Genomic DNA, 17,239 nt, shown 5'->3' with positions numbered 1-17,239 from the left:
GTGCTGGAGGGATGGCACAGCTGTTGAGAGCACTGGGTGGTCTTCCAGAGGACCCAGGTTCAATTCACAGCACCTACATAGCAGCTTATAACCATCAATAACTCCAGTTTTGGGGGACCTGACACCCTCTTCAGACTTCTGTGGGCAGTAGGCATGCACATGGGGCACATAAATATATGTAGGTAAAACACTCATTGTGCTAGATAGTTTTATGTCCATGAGTTGAGTTAGAGGCTAGCCTGGTCTACAGAACAAGGACAGTTCTAGGTCAGCCAGCACTACACAGAGAAACCTATCTCAAATTCCCCTCCAAAAGCAAGCAAGAAAAAAAAACTGGGTTGTAAGCAGGCATATAAGGGATTTTCTTAATTAGCAATTGATGGGGGAGGCCCAGTCCATTGTGGGTAGGTGGTGCCACCCCTGGGCTGGTGGTTCTGGGTCTGTGAGAAATTAAGCTGAGCAAGCCATAAGGAGAAAGCCAGTAAGCGGCATTCCTTCATGGCCTCTGCATCAGTTCCTGCCTTGAAGTTCCAGTCCTGATGGAACTCCTGTTCTGACTTCCCTCAATGATAATAAACCCTTTTCTCCACAAATTTCTTTGGTCATGGTGTTTTGTCATAGCAATAGAAACCCTAAGACACTCCTATGAATAAAATAAAGACTTTTTGAAAATGAGTAACAGAGTTGGGGAGATGGAGCAGTGGGCAAAAAACATCTTCTACGCAACTGTGCGGACTTGAGCTTGAATCACTAGAGCCGACATAAAAAGCTGGGCATACTGTGTGTACTTGTAGGTCAGAGGACAACCAGATGTAAATGTCAGTTCTCTCTTTCCACTATATGGACTCTAAAGATGGCACTCGGATTTTAGGCTTGATGACCATTCACACACTGAGCCATCTGCCCAGCTCCAAATTTTGTAATCTGTAAAATTGTGAAGCTTGGTATATTTTTGAAATATATTCATGTTCTGTATGATGAAATAGTGTAATAAATATCATCTAGCATTGGAAAAAGATCATAAACTACAAAATAAACTTGGGCATGGATGTATATCTGCAATTCCAGCACTGGGGGGCAAGGGAAGGGAGCTTGGTCCTAAGTGAAATAGTGGGCTTTTAGTTCAGTGAGCATGGTCTCTGGGGAAAACAAAATGGAGACTGATAGAGAAAGACACCTAATGCCTATCTCTGGCTTCCACATATGTATGCATGCTTGAACATGTTCCACACACACCCATCATCCCATCTCTGCCTGCCTGCCTGCCTGTCTCTCTCTCTCTCTCTCTCTCTCTCTCTGTCTGTCTCTCCCTCCCCCCTATCTCCCTCCCTCCCTCCCTCCCTCCCTCCCTCTCTCTCTCTCTCTCTCTCTCTCTCTCTCTCTCTCTCTCTCACACACACACACACACACACACAGAGAGAGAGAGAGAGAGAGAGAAACAGTCCATATAAATGTAAAATTTAATTTAATAAAAATCAAACCTGAAAAGGAACAACCCAATGAAAAGGCAGACATTGGGACTGTGGCACAGAACTATGGTACAGTGTGTGCCCAGCAGGTATAATGCCATGCATCTTTACTCCAATCATGAACAATCTGAATGAACATTTCCATATGTTTCAAGCCTCTCTCCACAGCAAAAATGAGTTGATAGACTTCTGTTTACTAAGAATACTAAGAATCCGTGAAAACACTCCAGCTCTAATGGGTAGGGAAAGCAGAGGCATACCTGGGCATGAATTCTGCCTTGGGCGACATACCATGTCACTGAGAAATGATCCTAACAAATAACTCCAGTGGAAGATTTGGAAAATGCGTATGGCACCCTATCTCTGCAGTCTTCTATGGGTGGATCCTACTTCATCTCACACTGGGAGGGCACAGATCTAGGCAAGCACGAGTCTACTTTGACCATAGAATGAACTCATGGGTTTGTATGGGCTTATAAGTATTCCCCTTGGCTTCAACTCCTGGGATCAGGGCAGAGGAGGCCCAGTTTATCCCTGGAAGAGATGTATCAGCACAGCCTGTTAATTGCTGAGCTGACAGCTAAGCTTTTGTATGGCCTGCCACAGAGAGTTAATCCAGCAAAGGTCAGTAGATACCCAGCAGCTTGCCTGGAAACTCTGCATATCTTGAGCCCTCCCCCACTGCCCACCACACTGACATCTCCCAGGTCCTCCAGTTCACCCAAGGTATAATTTGCCATGCACTGAGTTTGTCAACTTTAAAACATTTTATTTGAGGGAATAGATGGCAAATCTCCAAGCTCTGGAAGCAAAGGCATCTGGACATGTGCAGATTACATTGGATCTCAGAAAAACGAATGTCCTAAGTGGGCACAGAAATCTCTAGCATGAATACAAGAATGGGTGGGAACGCACAGATCTCTATTTAGTCCCAGAAGAACATTTAAGCACACTTTTCCAGCGTCCACTTTCACAGCTTGGACTCTAATAAACTTCCATCATGGAGTGAACACATCCCTTAACACATTGATCCCGACAGTGGTCAATGTTATGATCAAAACACTAATAGACAACAAACAAACAAACAAACAAACAAACAAAAACCAACAAAACTTTGAGAGTACACTGGTGCGGCAAGGAGGAAACCCTAGTGCTCTGCTGGAATTGAGATCTTTGCAATGGAACTAGAGAGATGGATCATCAGTCAAGGGCACTGTCTGCTCTTTCAGTCGACTTGGGTTTTGTTCCCAGCACCCACATGGTGGCCTACAATCATCTGCAGGGCATCTGGAATTCTAAGGACAGACTGCCATATTTGAAGACTGGATAGAACTAGAAGAGGTCAATCTAAGGGAAAAGTACCTATGACCAAATAAGGTCCAGAGAGGTCTGGCATCTTATGGCTGAGTCATGGATAGGGATGCCTCTAATAGTTTTTAGACTCTTAATGACCCTTACCCTCCTTGTCCTGAGATCTCGCTCTATTAGAATACTTCCTCAGTCCCATTGAAATCTCCAATTGGCTACATACTTAACTAGCAAAACCAACTTGATCCAGATAAATTAAAGAGAAAGTACCCTTATTTATTTTCCTCAATATAGTCTGGTTACAATATAAATGAGACAGACTAGAGCAGTGGCTGTTTCATGGCAGCTGTAGTTACACTGTAGAACATAGAGAAGACAAATGCCGGAGATGTCATACATACAGGCCTTCGTGGTCTCTTAAAAGGGACACTTGGTTTACAATAGAGCCCAAGTAGTCCAGAAGGAAGGGGCTCCAAGACATACCCTGACACTGTGAATAATCCACTTCTGAGAGGCCCATGTGTACTAGGGAGAGTGGGAGCCTCCTCCCTCTATCCTCCTGCCTTTTACGCTCTACTAACACAAAGGCAAAGAATGTCATCTGACAGCATCTGAGGACCAAGGCAGAGGGTCCTCTGCTTTGTGAGGACCTTCCTACAGATGTTTCTATCATGTATTTTGAAGTGTCTGTTCATATAGAAAAGATACATAAAACTGTTCCTACACGGGGATGTGGAGCTTGGGGGAACCTAAATATTTGCTCACAGGACATGGTCCTGCATACCTCACTCTAAAATAATTTTTCTCATCCTCCCTTTGAGGTTAAGAGCTGTATCTTTGCATCAATGGTCTTGAAAAGAAACCCATGGATAATCCATTTTCACCAGGGAAATCACACGGATTTCTGTCCATGGGCTGTTCCAACTATGAAACCACAGGCTGCCTACTATACTCACCTATGAAATCTAACTAAATTGGTATCAGTTGACACCAAAATAAATTTCATACATTAGAAAGATAAAGCTAAAAGTGTGACCCGGGACATCTCACAGGGCCCCTTGCAAACCTGTAATTAGGGCTGTACTGACAAAAGCTTTATCTACCTGGGAAAAGGCATTTGGTAGCTTTACTCTAATATTCACCACCAAAGTCAACTTTGCCTTGCAAATTAGGAAACATCTTGGGAACCAGCTCTTTCCTACGCTCCTCCAACCAGCTAGGCAGGAACCTGTACCATTTGTTTACTTGGCCCTTAAAAGAAACATAGATCCTAACTGTGAATATTGAACTGTTCCTTTAGCAGCAACTGTCTGGATTAAAGGAGCTACATCACTCATTCCCATTCCTGTAGGGATGGTAATCACTGACAAGACAGGCAGCAGTGTGGGTGGGTTTGGCTGGCTCCTCTCTCTCATTACAAGTATATATAGAGAGACCTTGCTGATAGCTGATGTCTTAGTTTCTTTGCTGCTGCTATGAGAAAATACACTGGCAAAGGCAACCTAATGGAGAAAGGGTTTGCTCAGCTTCACTTTCTGGTTACAGTCCATCATGGCAGGGATACCATGGCCACAGGAGCTTAAAGAAGCTGGTCACAGCACATGCACAGCAATGAATTAATACACACTGCTCAGCTTCCTTTTCCCATTGTACACAGTCCCTAGCCTAAGGAATGGTCCAGCCCACAATTAAGATGTGCTTTTCTGAATCAATTAAGGCAATCAAGATATTCTATCACAAGCGTGGCCAGAGGTTTGTCTTCCTCTGTAATTTTAGATTCTGACAAGTTGGCAATACTAACCATCACAGCTCATAAGACACTGTATTACCCCCCACCCAACAAAAAAGATTGACTAGTGGCAGTAGCCTTCCAAAACTGAAGATCAGATCACTTAACTGCTGAAAAATGAGAGGTTATGGCCTCTTCCTTGGAGAATAATTTTATGCTCACTGGACTAGTTAGTTAGTATAAAATGTTGCACAAAATTAGGCAAATAGGGCCTCCAACATTGGGTACTGAATCATGGGTGCATGGTGTAGAGATTGGCCTTGCCTGTCTTGGTTGGTTCCCTTAGCAGAGACCTTGCTGATGCTGCTTCTGGCCCTGCTGTTTAGATGTTATCTATTAAACCTTTAAACAAAATTAGCTTCATTAAAATATATTAAACTCTAACTTTACTTCAGCTTAAGTCTTAAGACTAATCCTGAAACAAGACTCAGAAGTCTTGCTATCTCAGCTGGGGCCACTGCTTTGTGATGTCCAATACATAAGGACTGTTGCCCCTAGGCAGATGGAGGTCACCAAATATGAGTGCTCTTGCTCTCCAGCTTCCCATAAAGATTTGGGGGTGACATCTCTCAGGCAAAAGTGAGGCAGTGAGATAGGGCCAGGTACACACGACTGTGAGCCATAAAAAGTTAACTGTGGACCTAAGCAACCAAGAAAGGCTGTTGTATGGACTGCCCCATTGCAAGAATGTACAATTTCCCTCTAGCTAAAACAAAATCAGTCACCCGTGATAGTAAAAAAGAGTCAATTCCTTCTACAACTCACTTCTGTGCTTTTATTTTTCTAATAACAACAAATCAACTATTTTAGATACAAATAACCTGGATATCAAATCACTAGACACCCAAGAGACCTCCCTCTAGCAACAGGTGCAGCCCGTAACTGGAGAGGATGGAGGACCCAGAGCCCAAACACAGGACTTGGGCCTATATAATGTGGAGTAGAGGATGGTGAACCCTGGATGCCACTATCAGTTCTATTGCCCTCTACAGCCCTCTCCCCTAGCACAGGACACCAGCCACACACTCACCATCCCAAGAATTCAGGGCATCCCTAGTTCTCTCTTGTATTTCCCTACCTATATGGCACAGGATGACAGTGCTTGGAACAGAACTTTGCAGGCCTCCTGTACGGAGATGGGATATGGTGAAAGATCAAACAGAAGCCCCAGCAAGACTGACTATCAAAACTCTCTCTCTACTCTCTCAGTGCCTGATTGGATAGTTTTCACCCAGCAGGGCCTCATGTCCCACTCTCTTAGACCCTGAAGGACAGAGGATGACACCAACCCATGAGTGAATGAAACTAGAAAGTAAGTGATTATCTGCAGGTATTTTAAAGCAGAGCTTTCTGTGGGAGAATCTAGCCCACCATTAGATAATTTACATTTAACTTTGCACATCAGGTTATATCAGCTCAAGAATTATGTATGTATAATATATGATGCAAATAAAATAAAATTTAAGACAGATGTGTAATTTTATTCATTTATGAATTTTTAAAAGATGTTTGCCTCTAGCACTTAGGAGATAGATGAAGGTGGATCTCTGAGTTGAGGCCCACCTGGTCTGCATAGCAATGTTACAGGACTACACAGTGAGGCCCTTTCTCGAAACAACAGAAACATTAAAAAAAAAACAAATTTATATTATGTGCATTGGTGGGTGGTGTTTGTCTGTATTTCTGTGCTACTGCATACCTGCTGCCCACAGAAGCCAGAAGATGGCATTAGAGCTTGTTGCTGGAGTTAGATGGTCATGAACCACCATGTGGGTGCTGGGACCTAAACCCAAATCCTCTTCAAAATCAGCAACTGCTCTTAAACTCTGAGCTATGTCTCAAAACCACTTCATGAAAGTTTTAAAGGTCAGCTGTTGGAGCAATGGTCCATTGGACCATTGAAGCCATGTGAAGGGAATTCTGAATGCTTGTGAGAACACCCCAAGAAAATGGAACAAGACTCTTGTGACTTACATTTCTTCAAAACATGGGACTGTTCTGGGACTGTTTCTTTGCCCCCATCGGTGTAACAGATAGAGAGGGTTTGCTTCAGAGTACCCATTGCGGCTTGCTGTTGTTAATCAGTGTTTACGGCCTGAACTCATGTGATCTGTACTCAGATGACCTCTCCTAACTCTCAAAGGATAAACTGATGTTCTAAATAAAGTCAGCTATTGCATAAGACTTCAGTCTGCCTCATTCATCAGCTCCATTCTCGCAGGTCCCATCACCTCTGGAGTGATGACAGTGGGCCATGCATGGAGGTGGCCCAGTGAATAAAGGCACGTGCCATCAGGCCTCACTACTGTAGATCAACACCAGATGATGAAAGGTGAGAATTGACACCAGAGAGTTATCTGACTTCCACATGTGTACTGTTTAGATGTTTGTGGGTGCTTGCTTATGCACGTTCACTGTGGTGGTTTGAACAAGAACGGCCCTGATAGGCTTATATTTGAATTCTTCATCATCAGGGAGTGGCACTACTTGAGAAGGATTAAGTATACCTGTGCCCTTGTTGGGGTTGGTGTGCCCTGTGGTGTCACTGGGTGTGGGCACTGAGGTTTCAAAAAACCCAAGCCAGGCCCAGTGGCTCACTTTTCCTGCTGCCTGTGGGTATGGTAGAACTCACAGCTATTCTCCAGCGTCATGTATGCCTGTATGCTACCATGCTTCTCAACGTGATGATAATGGACTAAACCTCTGAAACTGTAAGCAAGCCCCAATTAAATGCTTTGTTTTATGAGTTGCCTTGGTCATGGTGTCTCTTCACAGCACTAAACAGTGACTAAGGCAATTACTAAGTAAATAAATAAAAATTAAAATTAGCTATTTACTTATTTCAAGACAGGGTTTCTCTGTGCAGCCTTGGCTCTCCTAAAACTCACTCTGTAGACCAGGTTGGCCTCAAACTCACAAAGATCCACCTGCCTCTGCCTCCCGAGTGCTGGGATTAAAGGTGTGTGCCACCACCACCTGGCTAAAATTACTTTAATTAAAAAGGCTGATGTACATTTATTGTGCATGGTGATAGGTTTCACAAAGACATTTTAATGTAAGCGTATAATGTAATTGGATCGTATGCACCCTCCCATCCCATTCCTCCCTCCTCTGCTATTCTGTTGTTTCTATGGTCTTGCTGCTACTTTCATACAATGTACATACATATATGATTTCAAATATATACAATTTAGGGTCTATAGTGAGAAAATGTAGTGTTTTCTGAGTCTAACTTATTATACTCTGATGATATGCAGTTACACCCATTTCTCTGGGGAAAAAAAGACTTAAGTTTGTTCTTTGTATTTGACTAGATGCACATTCCTTTTCATCCAGTCACCTGTTTGAGATCTGGGCTAATTCTGTAAGTTATCCAGTTTGAATAACACTGCCATAAACAGACACATAAGTATCTTTGGACATATATCCAGTGGTGGTATAGCTGGGTCACAGGACTACTTGAAGTACTTTGAAGAGTCTTCTACTGATTTCCTCTGGCTGGCCTAATTCGTATTCCTATAAGTAGTATATAAGATTCCCACCTGGCGCTTTCATCATCACCAGCATTTACCTGTTTTCTTAATTGTACTCTAACTGGGGTGAGACGGACTCTTACGGGACTTCCCCAATGGCGTAAGGATCTCCAGTATTCTTTATATATTTACTGATCATTTGTAGTTCTTTTGAGAACTGTCCGGGGTGTGTGTGTGTGTGTGTGTGTGTGTGTGTGTGTGTTTAAGACAGGGACTCTACATAACTCTGGCTGTTCTGCAACTATGTAGGCCAGGCTGGTCTCAAACCCACACAGCTTTTATATCTGCCTCCCAAGTTCTTGGATTAAAGACCTGTGCCGCTGAGAATTATCTATTTCATTTGCCCATTTATTAATTGTTTAGTATTTGTAGATCTGGATGTTCTTTTTGTTGTAGTTGCTGTTTTTCTGAGTCTCATGTAGACATGTTGACTTTGTACTTACCATGTAGCAGAGGACTTTGAACTTTGTGTGTGAGTGTGTGTGTGTGTGTGTGTGTGTGTGTTTTGGGCAGGGATGCACATATGTACCATGGTTCATGTGTGAAGATCAAAGAACAAATTTGTGGAGTTGATTCGTTCTTCCACCTTTATGTGGCTCTGAGGGGGTTAAACTCAGGTCAGCTGTCTTCTGGCAAGTGCCTTTACCTGCTGGGCCATATCACTGGTTCTGTGTTCTTTACATGATCTAGACATTACTCCTATCAGATGTACAGCTAAAAAGGTTTATTTCATTTGTAGGCTGTATCTTATTTTACTACTGTTTTTTCTTTTGTTGTAGAGTTTTTAATCTCATTCAATCCTTTTGCCAGTTCCTAAATTCTTTATTTTTTGAGCAACTAGAGTCATTATCAGAATGCCTGTGCCTATACCTTCAAGTGTTTTCTCGTTTCAAGTCTTATATTAAGGTATTTGATTCATTCTTAATAACAGGGGACAGGGTTCATTTTCCTATATACATATGGGTAGTTTTCTCTGCACAATCTGCTAACGAGGGCTGTAATTTCTCATATATATGAGAAAAATATAAAAATATATAATTACACATATGTAAATATATATTATATATACACACATAAATATACACATATACACTCTTTATCAAAGATTAGGTGCCTAGAGCCATGTGTGTTTATTCTGGGTTTTCTATTCCACTGATCCACATGTCTGTTTAAGTTAAGAATCTCCTGGACGTTTTTCACATTTCTCTCTGTTCCACTTGTCAACCTTTCTCTCTGTAAATCTGGATAACAACAGTGAGCCGTAACCCTGGCATAGCCTGAATATTATACCGTGTTGAAACTTACCCCCACAAAACAAATTAGTCCACTATTTAAACATTTTAAATTCCATTTATTTATGCAGCTATATGCAAGGAGAAAGGGTGCAAATGTACCGTGTACACATGTAGATGTAAGAGGACAAGTGGTGGGAGTTGGTCCCTTTTTCCACCATGTGGGTCTGAGATATCAAATTCAGGTCGTCAGACTTTGCAACAAGCATCTTTACCTGCGGAGCCATCTTACTCACCTGACCCATTTACCTTTGAATCAAGACTCATGCAAGTTCTCAGCACATGGACAGAATGAAGTTAGATCCTTAGTGAAAATGTAACATGAGTGACCTCCAGCCCAGTTCCTGACAGAATCCTTGTTAGCTGGGTCTCCACAGTGCACATTTCTCTCAGGATCCAAATGCTTCCCTAAGCTCTACTTATGGGATTCCAGGACTTTCCTAGTCTGTAAGCCTTCTTCAACATCTCTATCACAACCAGTTCAGAGGATGTAATAACCACATACTCATACTCATTTCTGGAAATAGTGGTCCCACTCATGTTACCAATTTTTTGTGTTGGTTACTTTTTTTCATTACTATGATACTATGATCTGGCAAATCAGCTTAAGGAAGCTTATTTTGCCTTGCATTTGAGTGTACAGAGCATATTGCAGGGAAAGCACAGTAGCATGAGTATGAGGCAGCTGGTTATATTATAGCCACAGTCAGGAAGCCCAGCAAAATGGATGCTGGTGTGTTCACTTTCCCCTTTTTTATTCAGTGTGGGATCCCAGCCTATAAAATAATGCTACTCACCTTCAGGGTAGATCTTCTAAGATCAGTTAAACCTTGTTCTTAAAGACTCTCATGAACATACTCAGAAGTTTGTCTTCTACATCCCATCATTAGCAAGCAAGATTAACCATTATAATCACAAACAGATCTGTAATAGTGTAACAGAATCTACAGTTGGAAATAATTTTTTAGCTAGAATTTAACTAACGTGGACATGGTTGTGACATTTGTTTTGCATAATCTATTCCTTAGGACTCCATGTTAAAATTTACCAGTCATCTAGTTGGCATGAGACACAAAACGAAAGAAGAAAGGTGTTAGGTTTTGGAGCTACTGAGTAGAGACTGGTGGATGCAGTAAGGGTTACAATGACATGCTTGGAACATATTTTTATGATACTTTACCCTGCCAATTGAGAATATTGTCATGCGTTAACAGCATTTTAGTTAATAACAACCCACATGGTATTATGGTAGCTCTTGTAAGACAATGTTAACACAAAAAGTCATAACAATTACATAATAGTACTAAGTGTGGAGTGTAGAAGGAGCGGCAGGCTGCGTCCCACCACCCGGCTCCTGCACTGCTAGCTTTACACTAGAAATAACAACACATAAATTGTATTCTTTTAAACAATGCTTGGCCCATTAGTTTCAGCCTCTTCTTGGCTAATTCTCATATCTTGCTTTAACCCATATTTAGTAATCTGTGTAGCACCACGAGGTAGGCGCTTACCAGGAAGGATCTTAACCTGCGTCTGTCTCAGAGAGGAGAGGCATGGCGACTGCCTGAGGTGTCTGCCTGACTCTGCTTTTTTTCTCCCACAATTCTGTTCTGTCTACTCTGCCTACCTAATTTTCTGTCCTATTAAAGGGCCAAGGCAGTTTCTTTATTAACCAATGAAAGTGGCACATAGACAGATGGCCCTCCTCCATCAGTGGAGTTCTCTGCATATGCTTGAATCCTCATGCTCAGAAGGAGCTGTGGGAAGACACCGGGGTCAACTTTGGTATAAGTATCAGTTTACATGGAAATGTGGCTCGCAGGAGTCTACAAAAGGAAGGTGAATGTCCTGTAGACTGACCTTCTTCCCTGCATTCTACAGGAATGGAAATAATTGAGCTGTCCAATCAGGTACTATGCTGAAAGAAAAGGGTGGAGGTAAAAGAGGCTACTGGATTAAAGTACATGAATATGTGTGGGCTGTGTGATAGTTTGTGATAGACATATGCTGTGGGCCTTACAAACTTCAATGGCTATGCAATATCAACTATCTCACTGTAACCTGTATGGCAGTCATAGCGAGGATACCAGGACAATTGAAAGCAGAGCATGGTGAATCTGGGCCAGGAAGTCCAGAAGTGTAGATGGATAAGCTATTGGAATTTGCATAACTAGCACTTACCACCCTGGCCTCCACTTGTCTAGAGCCCAGTTCCCCGCTGTCCACTGTGTGGTGTGGATCTGGGACCTAGGCGCTTGTCTGAATGATGTCTTGGGGCCTGGGGCCCTCTTCAGACCTGTCAATGTCCACATGCCCACAACTTCCCAAACTCTGGAGAAACAAAGGGAGCAGGGACAATCAGATACTTTGTGGGCTTGGTGCACAGGAGTGTCCACAATACAGTTCTCACCTCAAAGGGAATAAAATGCACTTTATTCCAAGTCAGATGTTAGTGGCTGCGGCCTGCCAACATGGTTTTAGGTGGAAGTGGTTATATGAACCTTTATAGTCACAAGACAATGTCATAAATCAAGGCGTTACTAAATATAGTGGTGTAGCCATCAGGTAAGTGGCTGTATCAGTTACTTTTCTGCTGCTGTGATAAAATACCATGACCAAAAGCAACTTAAGGAACAGTTTATTTTAGCTTGTGGTTCAAGAGGAGTAAGAGTCCATCAAGGTAGGGAAGGCATGGCATAGTGACAGGAGCAGGAAACTGGCTGATCACATTTTTATCCATGTACAGGAAGCAGAGAGGAAGAATAGAAGTGGGGCAAGGCTATAAGTCCTCAAAGCCTGCCCAGTGGTGTACTTCCTCTAGCAAGGCTGTACTTCCTAGACGTTCCATAACATCCCCCAAACAGCACCACTAGCTGTGGGCCAAGTGTTCAAATACACGAGCCTGTGGGGAGAATTCCTCATGTAAATTGACACAATGGTTTGAGGCAAAGTAGGCAAACTTCTAGCAGAGGTTGAAGATGCTATCTGTAGTTAGCTTTGGGGTGGCATGAGTCAGTGTTCTGTTAAATTAATACATACCAAACATTTTACCTGTTATAAATGGTATCCATTTTTTATACAGGAGGTAGTAATTACATATCCCTTGTGATACATCACTGCTATATAATTTTGATGTTTGTTACTTTTTTTGTTCAAGGAAATGTTTATTACGTAAACTATGATGGGGAAAATATAAAAGAGGGATTGTATAAGGACACTATAAAACACAATGGGACCATGGGTATGTTAATTCTGCTGATTGTGGTACTGATGTTATGAACGTAAACATGTCAGCAAACCAAAATATATGCAAATCATGTCAATTAAAAGCCAATAAACTTGGAGAAGATGTATCAAATCCTGGTGTTAAAATGAAGCATATAGTATTGATTACATACAACCAATATTAGGTAAAACAACAAAGAGACTAAGAATTCATTGCCTAATCTCTGATCTCAGTAATTTAAAAAAAATAAATATTTTTTTTTTTTAAAAAAGAAGGACTGACAAGATAGCTTGCTTACTTATTTTGTGTGTACGAGTCTCTCCTGTTATGTGGGTCTTGGAGATCGAACTGAGGTCATCAGCCTTGGCGATCTCCAAGACCCACATAACGGGAGAGACCCGACTCCCGAACATGGTGCTCTGGTCTCTGTACAGTCTCTGTCTCAGTCTCACTCACGCATTTGTACACACAAAATAAGTAAGCAAATGCAATTTTCAAAAAAGTTTGGGGGAGAATATAAAAATAATGAAGAGGTATGGAAAACGAACATATCACAGAGACTATCAGCAATTCCAGGCAACTTCAATAAGGAAAAATAGCATGTTAATTTGTATTATATATTTAAACTCCTACCTCACCTCATAGTGGAGACATCCTATGAAATGTTTTCTCGGCGACTCTGACATTCTGCAAACATTACCAAGTAAACTTATACAAACCTCAGTTATATGTTATAGCCACCATCATATATGAATCTATAGAGAGCATAACATCTTGATGTGTCACATGTCTATATAGTATGAAGTTGGCAATTAGATGAATAAATAGGATAGAACTGTGGATTTGAAGACAGAGCCCTTAAAATCATCCTTGCCTTTTAGATTCACGGGTGACAGACTGGGCTGCACCACAGGAAAACAATCCCTTTCCCATGGAAACTACTCAAGCACTGGAGTGACAGTGTGGCCACCAATGTTTGCACGCCCTTTCCTCATACCATGTAGGAAGGCATTCATAAATTATAAATCTAAAATCACACTAAGACATCCAAAAGGTTATGGGGAACACAAAAGTGTTATGGGAAATCTCTTCAAATACACACAAAGCTATATTTTTAAAAAATTCATAATTTTTTAGACATAATTTAAACTACACTAAAATAATTGTATTCATCAGATAAAACAAAGAGTAAAAAAATGAAGTGACCCCAGTGGAAGACACCAACTGTCTCACATACATCTGATGACTTTAAATAAGGAAGGAAAATAGCCGAGGAATTTGAAAAAAAATCTGTGAGTTTTTTTTGGCTTTTTTCAATTTTTTTATTTGAAAAATCTGTTTTATATAGTAAGTATGTACATGTCCAATAACCATAAAAATTCAGAACACATTTAGAAATGAGAAAAATATATAAAATGAAGTTGTAAGCCAGACAAACAGTATTGATGAACACATGGGACAACCGAACACAAACTCAAGATGAAGTATAAGTTGTTATTTCTTTGGAGAAAATGGCTATGAAAGAGGTAAAATATTATCTATCATAGGTATAAATTTATGTTGTGATAACACAGAAGACACAGAAATAATAACATAAGAAGCCGAAATCCTGGGAACGGAGACAAGAGGAGATACATTCAGGAAGTGACAAATGATTATGTGGCCTAGGTGACAGTCAACCTCAAGGTCTTTTATGAGTAGTTAACAGTGGAGCACGGGCTAAGTTTTGCATAGATATCATATGCCTGTGATATTTTACCTGGACATAAAGTTTGCAAAGGAAATAGGTACAACTTATTAGAAAATAAAAATTCAGAGAGGCACATATAAGTGACCAAGTAACATATACCATTTGTGTTGAAAAAATTGTAAACATAACCTTTTCCTCCTAAGTTAATTAATATTATCTCATCAGAATTTCAACATGCTTAATTTTTAATAGAAGGAAAAGAACCACAAAACCTTGGAATTTTTCTTAAAGGTTTAATATATGCATGCATAAATAGATAATATATTTATGTACATGTGTGTATCCATAGTATATATAATTTTAACCTAGAAGTAAGAGCAATAATATGGGCTATTATTATATGATACTAACACATGGTATGTAACTCTAATACTATAATAACAAACTCCAAGGAATCCCAATATAAGTAAGACCCATTGATGGATTTATATGGATGTGAGGTTTGTATTAAGAGCAACAGAAACACATGTATCAACCCAACCATATTTAAAAAAAAACACTATTAGTAGAGAAATATAACCAAAGACTGAGAGCTCTGGCATCCAGAATGGGTGTGCAGTTCTTCCTAAGCTCCCCACTCTCACCCCAGCTCATCCTGTCTACAAGGTCCACCTCCTGGAGGGAGTTTTAATACCCACCAAGTGTCTTGGTCTCAATGTATCCCACTTCAAGGAAGTGATCCTAAGCCCGAGAACTCTAGAAGCAGAGGAGGCTGGGCCTGTGCAAATGGCAATGAATCACTGTCAAAACAAACTTTTTAAGGTGGGTGCACAAGCACTTCATCGGATCTCAATTCCCCCCATTAATGAAGAGTTAAAAGCCACAAGCCACTGTTACCCCAGAAGAGGTTTGAACATTCTTCCGGTGGTGACTTGAACCCCACCAGGGAGTGGTTACTGCACACAGCAGACCTCCCTCCCATAGCTTCAGTACAGAATAAAGCCATGCCGGACAACAGTGTTTGAAAAGACCTGGATAAGGCAAATGAGGAATCCTGGTACAATGCTAATGAGAATATAAATTATGCAAAACAGTTTGTGTTCCATTTCAAAAATCTAAGCAGAACTACCATCTAACGCAAACATTATGATACTGGTTATGTATTCAAATAGCAATCAATTTGCCAGAGAAATGGCATCATTCCCGTGTGTGCTGCAGCATCAGTCCCTCTCACAGACCAGACACGGAAACAACTGAGGCTCCTTTTAGATGACAGTATACCAAGACCTTCCTTCCAGTAGCAGGACATCCAGGTGCTTCCCTGAGGGCTGCACCCCCACACCTCAGAATGCCTCCTAGAGGAGGAGAGGACCCAGTACCCTAGAATAAGAGCAGTAAGATTGGCTATCATTACATGACACGAACATGCAGTTTATACCTCGAATACAGTGATAACTGTCCAAGGGTCTCAACGCTGTATATCATCCACCGATAGATGTATCGTTAAGAACAACAGAAAGACATATTGATATAACCATATGAAAAATGCATTACTAATTAATCGAAAACATACACACAACCAGCAGCAAATAAAGCAGTGGACCTCTTGGCAGACTGATGGGACCTTGGCACTTTCTATGCCCTCCCTGAAGCTCACCCCACATTTCAGGTCTACTCAGTGTTACTAATTAATCCAAGAGACCAAAGACTGGGGACTAGGCAATTACAAGAACTTGGTGTCAGGCAGTTCTGAAACTTACCACCTGGAAAAGACATGAAGGCAGATGAAGACTCTCACAGTTCCCAATGAGAGGGAACACAAAGATATCTCATAAGCTGTCCTGTTCTGGGGGCGGGGAGGGCAAAAAGGAACAGTTTCTTTGTAACAGGAACTCAAGTAATTCTTCTCCTGAAATGTTCATAGGCAAACATCCTTGGGACTAGAGAGGCAGCTCAGCAGTTAAGAGCAGTTGCTGCTCTTCCAGAGGACCTGGGACTTGGTTCCCAGCACCCATATTAGGTAGCTCACAACCTGCGGCAACTCCAGTTCAGGGATCATAGCCCCTCTCTGGCACTGCTCTCACTGGTGCACATGCATATATACACTCAGGCACAAATACACACACACACACACACACACACACACACACACACAGACACACACATATGCACGCACGCACATACGCGCTTAAAAATGTTAAAATCCACTTCTGTGGTACCTGGAAGAAAACAAAACATTTTTTTTTTTTGAAAAATATTGTGTTTGAGATATACCATGAGGAGCAAATGCTCCGGAGGCGTTCGGTGTAGCCTTTCTGGGGAGCACCTGTGGGAAGCCAGGGGCGCTCACAACGGTGGAAGGGGAAGTAACAGTGTTTGGGAGTGTGGGCGGGGATGTGGAATTTGAAGAACCAGGTACCCAGACTTTAGAGGAGCTGGCCTAGGTTCTGGATTTGAGATCCTGCTTCCAATGCATCTGTAAAGTCCAGGGACTAGGTGGAACATGGAGAGGATGAAGGGGCTGGGAATCTAGGGAACATACATAGCTCCTTCCGTGAATGAACGTCACACTGAGAGACTCTCCCCTGATGAGCCACCAGTCCTCGCCACAAGTGATCCAGAGCAAACGGTCTGTCAGCGTAGAGCTGCCCTTGCTGGGAGGGCTCCAGAGCCGGCCGCAGTCGCCACAGCGGAGGGGACAGTCCCCTGGGCTGGACCCTGCACGGCCGCCCGCTCCGCCTGGCCGCGGACCCTGCTCCGCCGCAGCGCTTCCTGCTCGCGCACCGCCACCTCCGGGCGCCACACGCACACTCACCATATCCGCCTCTCGGTGCCGCCGGCGCCCTCCTACCATCGCCCTGCACCCACGGCGTCACCGCGCCACCAAAGCTGCGCAGGAGCTTCCCGGGCAGCAGACACACAGCCCAAGATG

This window comes from Arvicola amphibius, chromosome 10 (genome assembly GCF_903992535.2).
Source record: "Arvicola amphibius chromosome 10, mArvAmp1.2, whole genome shotgun sequence".
Classification (NCBI taxonomy): domain Eukaryota; kingdom Metazoa; phylum Chordata; class Mammalia; order Rodentia; family Cricetidae; genus Arvicola; species Arvicola amphibius.
This window is presented reverse-complemented; position numbering follows the sequence as displayed.